The sequence below is a fragment of the Pongo pygmaeus genome, chromosome 9, assembly GCF_028885625.2.
Source record: "Pongo pygmaeus isolate AG05252 chromosome 9, NHGRI_mPonPyg2-v2.0_pri, whole genome shotgun sequence".
Taxonomy (NCBI): domain Eukaryota; kingdom Metazoa; phylum Chordata; class Mammalia; order Primates; family Hominidae; genus Pongo; species Pongo pygmaeus.
In genome coordinates, this window is record NC_072382.2 from 58,475,331 (window position 1) to 58,489,138 (window position 13,808).

General features: G+C 36.0%; 1 protein-coding gene across 1 annotated transcript in view; it reads right to left on the reverse strand.

The window, feature by feature from the left end:
• OTOG (otogelin) overlaps positions 1 to 13,808 on the reverse strand; it is a 100,839-nt gene that overhangs the window by 18,505 nt on the left and 68,526 nt on the right. The window lies entirely within an intron of this gene.

Below are 13,808 nucleotides of genomic sequence, written 5' to 3' on the forward strand. Positions count from 1 at the left end.
CTTCAAGATTAGACTGTTTTATATGCTCCTGAATGTCAAGTGGGTCAATAAAGAACTTATGAAAAAAACAGAAACTTTTCTTGACACAAATGATAATAGAAACACAACATACAAAAACCTACAGGATACAGCAAAAGCAGCACTAAGGGGGAAATTTATAGCTATCAGTGCCTATATCAAAAAAGAAGAAAAACTTTGAATACATAACCTAACAATGTATCTTAAAGAACTAAAAAAGCAAGAGCAAACCAAATCCAAAATTAGTAGAAGAAAAGAAATAATAAAGATCAGAACAGAAATAAATTTGAAATAAAAAAACACAAAAGATCAATGAAACTAAAAGTTTGTTTGAAAAGATAAACAAAATTGACAAACCTCTAGCCTAAGAAAAAAGAAAGAGGACTCTAATAAAATCAGAGATGAAAAAGGAGGCATCACAACTGATACTGCAGAAATTCAAAGGATCATTAGCAGCTACTATGAGCAGCTATATGCCAGTAGAAGAGAAAATCTAGAGGAAATGGATAAATTCCTAGACACATACAACGTCAAGATTGAACCACAAAGAAATAAAAAATCTGAAAACACTAATAACAAGTAATGAGAAGAAAGTCTCCCAGTAAAGGAAAGCCTGGGATCTGATGGCTTCACTGCTGACTTCTACCAAACATTTGAAGAAGAGATAATACCAATCCTACTCACACTATTCTGAAAAATAGAGGAGGAGGGAATACTTCCAAACTCATTCTATGAGGCCAGTGTTACTCTGATACAAAAACCAGACCAGGACATATCAAAAAAAGACTGCAAGTCGTTATTTCTGATAAATATAGATGCAAAAATCCTCAAAAAATACTAGCAAGATGAATTCAACAATACATTAAAAAGATCATTAATTGTGACCAAGTGGGATTCAACATATGCAAATCAAAGTGATACATCATATCAACAGAATAAAAGGCAAAAAAGCCATACGATCATTTCAAATGATGCTGAAAATGCATTCAATAAAATTCAACATCACTTCATAACAAAAATCCTAAAAAAACTGAGTATAAAAGGAACATACCTCAAAGTAATAAAAGCCATATATGACAGAACCACAGCTAGTATCATGTTGAATGGGGGAAAATGAAAAGCCTTTCCTCTAAGATATGAAACACGACAAGGATGCCCACTTTCACCACTGTTATTCAACATAGTATTAGAAGTCCTACGTAGAGCAATCAGACAAGAGAAAGAAATGAAGGGCATCGAAATTGGAATGGAAGAAGTTAAATTATCCTGTTTGCAGATGATATAATCTTATATTTGGAAAAAACCTAAAGATTTCACCAAAAAACTATTAGAACTGATTTTAAAATTCGGTAAAGTTGCAGATTACAAAATCAACATAGAAACATCAGTAGCATTTCTATATGCCAACAGTGAACAATCTGAAAAATAAATTAAAAAATAATCCCATTTACAATAGCCACAAATAAAATTAAATTATCTAAGAATTAACTTAACCAAAGAAGTGAAAGAGCTTTATGATGAAAATGATAAAACACTGCTGAAAGAAACTGAACAAGACACAAATGGAAAGATAGTCCATGCTCACAGATTAGAAGAATCAATGTTGTTAAAATGTCCATATTACCCAAAGCAACCTACAGATTCAATGCAATCCCTATCAAAATATTAATGACATTCTTCACAGAAATAGAAAAAACAACCCTAAAATATACATGGAATTATAAAAGACCCAGAATAGCCAAAGCTATTCTGAGCAAAAAGGACAAAACTAGAAGGATTACATTACCTGACTTCAAATTATGCTACAGAGCTATAGTAACCAAAGCAGCATGGTACTGGCATAAAAATAGGCATATAGGCTGGGTGCAGTGGCTCACGCCTGTAATCCCAGCATTTTAGGAGGCCAAGGTGGGCAGATCACCTGAGGTCAGGAGTTTGAGACCAGCCTGGCCAACATGGTGAAACCCTGTCTCTTCTAAAAACACAAAAATTAGCCAGGTGTGATGATGCACACCTGTAACCCCAACTACTTGGCAAGCTGAGGCAGGAGAATCACTTGAACCTGGGAGACAGAGGTAACAGTAAGCCAAGATCGTGCCACTGCACTCCAGCCTGAGCGACAGAGTGAGACTCTGTCTGAAAAACAAAAACAAACAAACAAAGAAACAGACATATAGACTAATGGAACAGAATAGAGAACCCAGAAACAAATTCACACACCTTCAGTGAACTCATTTTCGACAAAAGTGCCAAGAACATACACTGGGGAAAAGACAGTCTCTTCAATAAGTGGTGCTGGGGAAACTGGATATCTGTATGCAGAAGAATAAAACTAGACCCCTATCTCTCACCATATACAAAAATCAAATCAAAATGGATTAAAGACTTAAATCTAAGACCTCAAACTATAAAACCACTACAAGAAAGCACTGAGGAAACTCTCCAGGACATTGGTTTGGGCAAAAATTTCTTGAATAATACCTCACAAGCACAGGCAACCAAAGCAAAATGGACAAATGGGATCACATCAAGCTAAAAAGCTTCTGCACAGCAAAGGAAACAATTGACAAAGTGAAGAGGCAACCCATAGAATGGGAGAAAATATTTGCAAACCATACATCTGATGTGGGATTAATAATTAGAATATATAAGGAGCTCAAACAACTCTATAGGAAAAAAATCTAATAATCTGATTTAAAAATGCACAAAAAATTTGAAACAGACATTTCTCAAAAGAAGACATGAACCGTGATGCAAAAATCCTCAATAAAATATTGGCAAACTGGATCTAGCAGCATATCAAAAAGTTTATTCACCACGATCAAGTAGGCTTTATCTCTGGGAGGCAATGTTGGTTCAACATATACAAATCAGTAAATGTGATTCATCACATAAACAGAACCAAAGACAAAAACCAAGGATTATCTCAATAGGTGCAGAAAACGCTTTTGGTAAAACTCAACACCGCTTCATATTTAAAACTCTCAATAAACTACTTATTAAAGGAACATACCTCAAAATAATAAGAGCCATCTATGACAAACCCACAGCCAACATCACACTGAATGGACAAAACCTGGAAGCATTCCCCTGGAAAACTGGCACAAGACAAGGATGCCCGCTCTCACCACTCCTATTCAACATAGTATTGGAAGTCCTGGCCAGAGCAATCCGGCAAGAGAAAGAAATAAAGGACCTCCAAATAGGGAGAGAGGAAGTCAAACTATCCCTGTTTGCAGACAACATGATCCTGTATCTAGAAAACCCCATAGTTCCAGCCCAAAAGCTCCTTCAGCTGATAAACAACTTCCACAAAGTCTCAAGATACAAAATCAATGTATAGAAATCACTAGTATTCCTATATACCAACAATAGCTAAGCCAAGAACCAAATCAGGAAGGCAATCCCATTCACAATTGCCACGAAAAGAATACAATACCTAGGAATACAGCTAACCAGGGAGGTGAAAGATCTTTACAAGGAGAACTACAAAACACTGCTCAAAGAAATCAGAGATGACACAAACAAATAGAAAAACATTCCATGCTCATTGATAGGGAGAATCAATATTGTTAAAATGGCCATACTGCCCAAAGCAATTGATAGATTCAATGCTCTTCCTATCAAACTACCAATGACATTCTTCACAGAACTAGAAAAAAAAACTATTTTAAAATTCATATGGAACCAAAAATGAGCCCGAATAGCCAAGGCAATCCTAAGCAAAAAGAACAAAGCTGGAGGCATCATGCTACTCAACTTCAAACTATACTTCATGGCTACAGTAACTAAAACAGCATAGTACTGGTACAAAAACAGACACATAGACCAATGGAACAGAATATAGAGCCCAGAAATAAGGCCACACACCTACAACTGTCTGATCTTCTACAAAGTCACCAAAAACAAGCAATAGGTAAAGTACTCTCTATTCAATAAATGCTACTGGGATAAATGGCTAGCCATATGCAGAAGATTGAAACGGGACCTCTTCCTTACACCGTATACAAAAATTAACTTAAGATAGATTAAAGACTTAAATGTAAAAGCCAAAACTATAAAAACCATGGAAGATAACCTAGGCAATACCATTCTGGACACAGAAACGGCAAAGATTTCATGGCAATGATGCCAAAAGAAATTGCAACAAAAGCAGAAATTGACAAATGGGATCTAATTAAACTAAAGAGCTTCTACACAGCAAAAGAAACTATCAACAGAGTAAACAGACAGCCTACAGAATGGGAAAAATTTTTGCAAACTATGCATCTGACAAAGGTCTTACATCCAGTATCTATAAGGAACTTAAACAAATTTATAAGAAAACAACAACAAACAAACTACCCCATTAAAAAGTGGGCAAAGGACATGAACAGACACTTCTCAAGAGAAGACATACGTTCAGCTAATAAGCATATGAAAAAAGCTCAATATCACTGATCATTAGAAAAATGCAAATCAAAACAGCAATGAGATACCATCTCACACCAGTCAGAATGGCTGTTACTAAAAAGCCAAAAAATAACAGGTGCTAGCAAGGTTGTAGAGAAAAAGGAACACTTATACATTGTTGATGAGAGTGTAAATTAGTTCAACCATTGTGGAAAACAGTGTGGTGATTCCTCAAAGACCTAAAAACACAACTACCATTTGACCCAGCAATCCCATTACTGGGTATATACCCAAAGGAATATAAATCATTCTATCATAAACACACCTGTGCACATATATTCACTATAGCACTATTCACAATAGCAAAGACATGGAATCAACCTAAATGTCCATCAATGGTAGACTGGGTAAAGAAAATGTAGTATACATACACCATGGAATACTATGCAGCCATAAAAAAGAATGAGATCATGTCCTCTGCAGGAACATGGATGGAGCTGGAGGCCATTATCCTTAGCAAACTAATGCAAAAACAGAAAACCAAATACTGCATGTTCTCACTGATAAGTGGGAGCTAAATGATGAGAACACACAGACAGGTAGAGGGGAACAACAGATACTGGCGTGTACTGGAGGGTGGCGGGTGGGAGGAAAGAGAGTATCAAAAAATAACTAATGAGTACTAGGCTTAATACCTGGGTGACAAAATAATCTGTACAACAAACTCCTGCGATATGAGTTTATCTATATAAGAAACCTGCACATGTACCCCTGAACTTAAAAGTTATAAAATAAAATAAAAAATAAGACATCCAAATGGCAAACAGGCATATGAAAATGTTCTTAACATCATGGATCATCAGAGAAATGCAAATCAAAACTATAATGAGAAATCATCTCACTCCAGTTAAAATGGCTTTTATCCAAAAGACAGGAAATAACAAATGCTGGTGAGGATGTGGAGAAAAGGGAACCCTCACACTTTTGGTGGGAATGTAAATTAGTACAACCACTATGGAGAACAGTTTGGAGGTTCCTCAAAAAACTAAAAATAGAGCTACCATATGATCCAGCAATCTGGGTATACACCCAAAAGAAAGGAAATCCGTATATCGAAGTGATATCTGCACTCCCATGTTTGTTGCAGCACTGTTCACGATAGCTAAGATTCGGAAGCAATGTAAATGTCCATCAGCAGATGAATGGATAAAGAAAATGTGGTACTTATACACAACGGAGTACTATTCAGCCACAACAATATGAGATTCTGTCATTTACAAAAACATGGGTGAAAATGGAGGTCATTATGTTAAATGAAATAAGCAGGCACAGAAAGACAAACCTAACGTGTTCTCACTTATGTGTGGGATCTAAAAACCAAGACAATTGAACTCATGGACATAGGGGAAGGGTAGTGGAGTGGCTGAGGGAGAGATGGGAATAATTAATGAGTAAAAAGAAAAATTAAAAAGAATGAGTAAGACTTAGTGTTTGATAGCACAACAGGGTGACTACAGTCAATAATAATTTAATTATACATTTAAAAATAACTAAAAGGCATATAATTAGATTGTTCATAACACAAAGGATAAATGCTTGAGGGGAGGGATATCCCATTTTATATGATGTGATTATTACACATCGAATGCCTGTGTCAAAATCTCTTATGTACCCCACAAATATATATACCTACTATCTACCCATAAAAATTAAAAATTAAAAAAGGATTAGACTGTTTCATGCAGCAAATTATGCAGCACGTGAACCATTATGCAGAGGGAACCTCCCCCTAGGAGTCACAAAGAAAACTCTGTGACCCTAGGAAAGCCCCTGGCTCTCCTAGCCTGAGCCTTCCTATTCGTACAGACAGAGGATTGGGCTTCATGATCCATGAGCAGTCTCTGAGTTCTGGGAGTAAACATACATATCTGAAGCCCAGAGAGGAGCCTCACCTGCATTCATAGGACTCCAAGCAAGGACAAAGAATAAAAGGTTAAAAACGAAGGACTTAGACTTCCATTTCTGACCAAGGTGGAGTAATAGGAACTGGATTTACCCTCTTGCCTTAAATGATCAAACAAACTGACTAAATATATAAAACAACAGTTTTCCAACCAGAACAGTTGGCAATGCAGGAGAGTGATCCCTGAAAACAAAAAATGGAAACAAATGAGGCAAGCCTTATGATTGCCCAAGGTTATTACTTAGAGAGTTTAGAGGCTGCAGTCCAGGGAGCAGGAACCCAGGCCGAGCCTGGTGGTTTCCTAGAATTTAGAAGACAAGAGACAGATGTTCACAAAGGCCAAGGTAGCTAGAGTTTGCATGGCAGACAGAGAGAGAGAGAGAGCTCTGAAGCTTTGCAGAATCCCCCTCCAACCCTGACCTGACCCTGTCCTGAATTTTCAGCTGAATATTGATCAATGTATGCAGGTGAGAAAACTACCTGAGACTAGAGAAAGAACCACCTGAGAGGAACAGACAGAAAAATCCACAGAGCTAACACAGGGCTGGGAATAGTAGAAAAACCTCCTAATATGTAAAGTATAGGGTAGGGTATGCAGAAGGGTGTTGCTTTAGTAGCAGGGAATTGGTATGTAGGATAAAGAATAAAATCACACTCAGAATAAAGGCTAGTTTGGCTTTACCTAACAAAGCTTAAAGGCAAGCCTCAGAAGGATCAAACTGTTTCCAAGTAGCATAACTACTACAAAGCTCAAGAATATTTTCAAAAATAAAATGTAAGAATATCCAGCATCCAACAAGGCAAAACTCACAATGTCTGGAATTCAATTTAAAAAAATTGTCAGGCATGCAAAGAAGCAGGAAAATACAATCTATAATGAAATAAAAAATCAATCAGAACTGACTGAGAAATGACACACACAGTAGACAAGGAAATACAAACAATTATTTTTAAAATTGTTTTAACTATATGTGCTCAAGAAATAGAGGAAAACAGAAGAAGGTGAGATGTTCACGATATAAAAAGACCCAAATCAAACTTGTGCAGATGAAAAATATCATGTCTGAGATGAAAACCACTGAATGGAATTAATATGTTTAGACACTATAAATGAAAAGATTAATGAACTTAAAGATAGAGCAATAAATACTATCTGAAATGAGGCACAGAATTAAAAAAGACCCAAGAGAATGATGAGCAGAGAGCATAAGTGATCTGTGGGTCAACTTCAAGTATCCTAATACGCATGTAATTGAAGTCCCCAAAAGAGAAATGAATTACCAGGCCTATCATAACCAAATTGCTTAAAAACAGTGATAGAAGGAAAATCATAAAAGCAGCAAAAAGGGGTAGAAAAAAACTACATTATGTATGAAGGAACAAAGAATGACAGCAGATTTCTTATCAGAAATAAGCAAGATAAAAGATAGTGGAACTTCATAACAGCACTATTCAAAATAGCCAAAAATATGGAAACAGCTTAAATGCCCATCAATAATGAACGGATAAACAAACTGTGGTATATACATACAATGGAATATTATTCCAGCCATAAAAATGAATGAAGTATTGATACATGCTTCAATGTGGATGAACCCCCAAAACATGGAGCTCGGTGAAAGAAGCCAGACACAAAAGGTCAGATATTGTCTGACTCCACTTATATGAAATATTCAGAATAGGTAAAGCCAGAGACAAAATGCAGATTGGTAGTTGGCAGGGGTTGTGGGGAGAGGTGACTAGGAATAAACTGCTTAATGGGTATGGGGTTGCCTTTTGGGGTGATGAAAATGTTTTGGAGCTATACAGAGGCGGTGGTTGCACATTATTGTGAATGTACTAAATGCCATTGAATTGTTCACTTTAAAATGCTTAATTTTATGTTTTGTCAATTTCTCCTCAATAAAAAAAAGACAGGAGCAAAGTCTTGTAAAGTACTGAGAGAAAAAAATATCAGCCTATAATTCTATACCCAGTGAAAGTATTTCTTAAAAATGAAGGAAAGACCAAGACTTTTTCTGACAAACAAAAGCTGAAAGAATTTATCACCAGTAGATCTGTACTACATAAGTGTTAAAGGAAGTCTTTCAAGCAGAAGAAAAATGATACCAGATGCAAATCGAGATTTACACAAAGGAATAAAAAGCACAAAATGGTAAATATGTGGTTAAATATAAACTTTCCTTGTTTTAAAAATCTCTTTAGAAGATAAATTAACTGCTTAAGGAAAAATAATAAAAATTTACTGTGGAGTTTATAATAATTATAGAAGTAAATTTTATGACAATAACACAAAGGCTTGGTGAAAGGAAGTAGCAGTATACTGTTATAAAGTTCCTATGGTATATGTGATGCAATATAATATTATTTGTAGCTAGTCTGTGACAAAGTAAAATTACATACTGTAATATCTAAAGCAACCACTGAAGGAGAAAAAAAAAGTACAGACAATTATCCAACATTGGAGATGAAATGGAGTCATTAAAAACAATCCAAAGAAGGCAAAAAAAAGGAAGAAGAAGGGAACAAAGAACAGATGTCACAAATAGAAAATAAATAGCAACAATATATAAACATCACTATGTTGAGGACCAAATTAAATATAAATGGTATAAACATCCCCAATTAAAAGGTAGAGATTGTCAGATTGGATCTTTAAAAACTGAAGGCTCAACTATTTACCCCCTGCAAAAGTCCCACTTTTATTTGTTTGTTTGTTTGTTTGTTGAGACAGGGCCTCACTCCTGTCACCCAGGCTGGAGTGCAGTGGTGCAATCACGGCTCACTGCAGCCTCAACTTCCTGGGCCCAGGTGATTCTCCCACCTCAGCCTCCTGCATAGCTGGAACTACAGGCATGTGCCACCATGCTTGCCTAATTTTTTAATATATATATTTTTAGTAGGGATTGTGTTTTGCCATATTGCCCAGGCTGGTCTCGAACTCCTGGGCTCAAGCAATCCACCCGCTTCCACCTCCCAAAGTGAAATTACAGGCATGAGCCTACATGCCAGCCAAAAATCCCACTTTAAATAAAAAGCCACAAATAGGTTAAAGTAAAAGGATGAAAAAAGATACATCTTAGATATACATATTAGGTATACATGCTAACATCAATCAAAAGAAAGCTGGAGAAGCTATTACAGGCAAGTCAGACAAAGTGGAATTCAGAACAAAGACTTTTACCAGGATAAAATGGCCATTTCCTAAGAATAAAAGAGTTAATTCATCAAAAGGACATAACAATCCTGAATGTTATGCACCTAAATAACAGAATTTCAATACATGTGAATAAAAAAACTGATAAAACTCCAAGGAGAAATAGACAAACAATTATAGTCAGATATTTCAACATTCTCTCAATAACTGAGAATAAACAGATAGAAAATTAGTAAGAATTTAGAAGGCTTGAACAACACTATCAGCCAACTTGACCTAATTAACATTCATAGAACACTCCACCCAATAATGAAATACACATTTACTTAGAGTATATTCTTGGACATAAAATAAATCTTACTAAATGTAAAAGAATTCAAGTTAGACAAATTACGTCTTATGAACACAATGAAATTAAATTAGAAATCTATAACAGAAAGTCATCTGGAAAATCATAAAATATTTGAAGATTAAATAAAACACTTAAAATAATTCATGAGTCAAATAAAAATCAAAAGGGATATTTAAAAGTATTTTGAACTGATTGAAAAAGAAAACACAGCATATCAAAACTTGTAGGATGCAGCTAAATCAATACATACAGGGAAAATTGTAGCACTAAATGCTTATATTAGAAAAAGAGGCCAGGCACAGTGGCTCACGCCTGTAATCTCAGCACTTTGGGAGGCCGAGGCGGGTGGATCACGAGATCAGGAGATCGCGACCTTCCTGGCTAACACGGTGAAACCCCATCTCTACTAAAAATACAAAAAATTGGCTGGTGCCTGTAGTCCCAGCTACTCGGGAGGCTGAGGCAGGAGAATGGTGTGAACCCAGGAGGCAGAGCTTGCAGTGAGCCGAGATCACACCACTGCACTCCAGCCTGGGCGACAGAGTGAGACTCTGCCTCAAAAAAAAAAAAAAAAAAAAGAAGAAGAAGAAAGGTCTCAAATTAATGACATAGGCTTCTTCCTTAACAAATTAGAAAAAGAAGAGTAAATTAAACCTAAAGTAAGCAGAAGAAAGAAAATAATAAAGATAGCAGAAATCAATGAAATAGAAAACATAAAAATAATAGAGAAAACCAATAAAGCCATTCTTTGAGAAGGACAGTAAGTTTGATAAGCCTCTAGACAGGCTCGTCAGGGAGAAGAGAGAAGACACAAATAACTAATGTCAGGAATTAGATATGGCACATAGATTCAGATCCTACAGAAAGTAAAAGCATAGCAAGAATATATGATGAACAACTTAATGTTTATAAATTTGACAACTTGGATGAAATGGACAAATTCTGTAAAAGATGCAAACTACCCAAATTTACCAAAGAAGAAATATATAACCAAAATAGCTCTAAACCTACTAAAGAAATTGAACGTGTGTTTTAAAATCTCCGCAGAGAAAAATCCAGGCTCAGATGGCTTCACTGTTGAATTCTACCAAATGTTTAAGGAATAAATATTACCAAGTCTACATATACTTTTCCAGAAAATTAAAAAGGGGAGAATACTTTCCAACTCATTGTACGAGGCCAGTATTACTCTGCTACCTATAGTAAACTATCATATTACAAGAAAAGAAAATTTAGACTAATACCCATCATAAGGATACAACAATATATAAAAAGGATAATATAACAAATGAAGTTAATTCCAGGAAGGCAAGACTGGGTTAACACACAAAAATCAATGTAATTCATCAAATTAATAATGTGAAAAAGAAAAACAATGTGATTGTCCAAATAGGTGCAGAAAAAAGCATTTGACAAAATTCAACATCTACTCCTGGTAGTAAAATCTCTCAGAAAACTAGGAATAAAAGAAAATGTTCTTAACCTGATAAAGGACATCTGTGAAAAGCCTACAACTAACATCATGCCTTATAGTGAAAGACTGAATATTTTCTCCCTAAGATCAGACAAGGATGACTGTTCTCAACCTTTCTTATTCAGCATCACACTAGAGGTCCTAGCCAGTGCAATAGGTGAGAGAAAATAAATTAAAAGCATACTCATTGGAAAGGAAGAAATAAAACTGTCTCTATTTGGAGAAGACATAATTGTCTATGTAGAAAAACCCAAAGAATTTAAGAACTAATAACTGAGCTTAGTAACGCTGCAAGATACAAGCTCAATATGCAAAAATAACTTGTATTTGCATTAGTAATAAGCAATTGGAAAGTGAAACAAAAACAACACAATTACTTACAATAGCACCAAAAAATATAAACTACTTAGGAATAAGTCTATCAAATATGTATAGGATCCTTACACTAAAAACTACAAAACACAAATAAAAAAATCAAAGAAGCCATAAAAAAAATAGAGATGAACCATGTTCATGCACTGGAAGACTCACCAGTGTTAAGATTTATTCTTCTCCCAAATAATTCTATATATTGAATGCAACTCAAAATCCCAGGTAAACATTTGGTAGAAATCAAAAAGCTGATTCTAAATTTCTACGAAAAGTTAAAGGAATTAGAATAGCTAGGCCAGGCATGGTGGCTCATGCCTGTAATCCTAGCACTTTGGGAGGCTGAGGCAAGAGGATCCCTTGAGGCCAGGAGTTTGAGACCAGCCTGGGCAACATAGTGAGACCCCATCTCTATACAAAATTAAAAAATTAGCTAGGCATGGTGGCATACACTTGTCCTCTACTTGGGAGGCTGAGGTCGGGGGATTGCTGAGCCCAGGAGGTCGAGGCTGCAGTGAGCTATCATTGCACCACCGCACTCTATTCTAGATGATAGGGAAAGACCCTGTCTCTAAAAAAAAGAACAGACAACAGAATACCACCTAATTTTAAGGTTTAATGATAAGTAATGGTAATCAAGACACTGTAGCATCAGTGAAAAGATAGATTAATAAGACAAAATAAAAAGCATATAAATTATCCCAAACATTATTATTTTTTTTTTTTGAGGCAGTTTCGCTCTTGTTGCCCAGGCTGGAGTGTAATGGTGCAATCTCAGCTCACCGTAACCTCCGCCTCCCAGGTTCAAGTGATTTTTCCTGCCTCAGCCTCCCGAGTAGCTGGGATTACAGGTGCGTGCCACCACGCCCAGCTTATTTCGTATTTTTAGTAGAGAAGGGGTTTCTCCATGTCGGTCAGGCTGGTCTCAAACTCCTGACCTTGAGATCCACCCACCTCGGCCTCCCAAAGTGCTGAGATTACAGGCATGAGCCACTGTGCCTGGCCAATTGGTTTTTAAATAAAGGTTCAAAGACAATTCAATGGAGACAGAATAATCTCTTCGAAAAATGGTGCTGGAAAAATTGAGTATTCATATTTGAAAAATGTATCTAAACTCATACTTTGTACTATTTACAAAAATTAACCTAAAATGCAATATACACATAAAAGCAATACCTAAAACTATAAAACTTCTAGAAGAAAACATAAGAGAGATTCTGTGTGACTTTGGGCAAGGTTCATCAGGTACAACACCAGTATCATGATTCATAAAAGAAAAAACTGATAAACTGGACACCATCAAAATAAAAAAAACTTCTGTCTTTCAGAAGACACTAGTAGGTGAATGGAAAAACACTCTACAGACTGGAAAATTAGATTTATATGTGTGATAAAGGGCTTGTATCCAAAATACACAGGAAAAGTTCTCAAAACTCAATAGAACAACATGATCTTTAAAATGTGCGAAAGACTTGAACAGATACTTTGCCAAAGAGCATATACCATGGAAAATAAACCCATGGAAAGATGCTCAACATCATCAGTAAGCAGAAAAATGCAAATTAAAACCAAAATGAGATTCTATTTGACACTTATTAGAATGACTAAACAAACAAACACATGCCACCAAGTGCTGGCAAGGATGCGAAGCTCCTGGAGCTCTCATCCATTGCTGGTGGGAATGCTAAATGCCTGCTCTGGAATACAGTTTGGCAAGTATTGTAAAGCTAAATACGTCCTTCCTGTTCAACCCAGGAATCTACTCCTGGGGGCTTTATCTACACAAAACCTGTATGTAAATGTTTACAGCCACTTTATTTGTTATTGTACCAAACTGGAAACAACTCAAATATCTTTCAACTGGTTCATGGATAAATAAACTATGGTACATACATAAAATAGAATACTATTCATCAATAAAAAGGATTGAACTACTGATCTGTGCAACAGTGTGGATGAATGTCACCATATACTCTGGTCAATTTATATGAATTCTGGAAAAGGCATAACTATAGGAGCAGCGGACAATGGTTGTCAGCAGGTGGGGGGAGGGGTTGACAACAAAGAGGCAGGAGATGGTGTC